The sequence below is a fragment of the Mauremys reevesii genome, linkage group 2 (assembly GCF_016161935.1).
Source record: "Mauremys reevesii isolate NIE-2019 linkage group 2, ASM1616193v1, whole genome shotgun sequence".
NCBI lineage: Eukaryota > Metazoa > Chordata > Testudines > Geoemydidae > Mauremys > Mauremys reevesii.
In genome coordinates, this window is record NC_052624.1 from 49,231,579 (window position 1) to 49,232,788 (window position 1,210).

The window sequence follows — 1,210 nt, forward strand, 5'->3', positions numbered from 1 at the left end:
TTTGCAGACTGTTCCCTGAGAAGAGCACTTTTTTTTTCTGAAACTAAGCTAATAGGTCGCTTATGAAGTCTCACAACACAATCTTATAAACCATATAATCTTGATTAGACAGGTGTATGTGCGTCAGTCAAAACACAGCCATGTACATAAAGCCACCAGACAGTTGTTCATGGGCTCCAGGGTGCCACTGTGGTATTTCAGTACAGACTGCTTGTTTTTTTCAGTGCTCAATTTCTCTTCAAACACTCAGACATTTTACAAAGAACCCTAGTGCTTCATTTTACGCTTCCATTTTTCTCTGATATTCTATTCAATATCAGCAGTTTTTAGTTAAAAAAAATCAAAATTCTGTCTTAGAGGTTTTCTAAATTTAGTATGCAATTTGGAGTTTGTCAGCTAATCCATGAATAGTGTAGTTATTGATCGTCATTATATAAAACCCATTTTTAAAAACATCCCATTCAAACAATTTACTAGTGGAATAGTGAGTTGTGTAGAAATGCATTTGCTATGCTACAAGGGTATGTAAAAAAACCTCTCATTGTTTAGGAATAACTAAATTTTCTTTCAGACAAGGAATCCAATCCTGAAGTCCTTACTCAGGTAAAATGCCCATTGAATTGTAGGGAGTAGGATTCTGTGATTTGGCTCCAAGAGGTCCAGTACATAAAGCATAAAGCATAAAGCAAGCAGACCCTTCTGGAGTCTGGGGTGCTGCTCTGGCACTCAAAACAGATCCCAGCACAACTTATAGCAACCTACAGAGCTTTAACTCACTGCAGCCCACCCTAGGCTGCCTGTGGGCTCTATGGGTCTGTGCACTACGGACCTACCCCCAATCCACCACTACACCAGGTCTTGGGAAAGGGGCGGAATAGGGCTGCTTACTGGTGAATTCTTTGACCAGTTGTGGCTCATGTACTGCCACTATATGCTGCTAGAATAGCATATGAGAGCTGAGTAGGAGCCAGAACCTATCCCAATGTATGTGTTGTGCCTGAGAAAGGAGTTCAGGGTGGACCCAGCAATATCTCAGAGGTTCCACTTACTTGTGTGTTCCCTTGTAAGTGACACTTTTTATTCTCACTCCTAAATTTCCCCAAATGTTGTGCAGGTGTGTAGCCACTTGACTCACATTAGAATCAATAGGAATCATGAAGTTAAAACCCCATACAGCTTTCAAAAATCAAGCCCTTGAGGTAGAAACAAA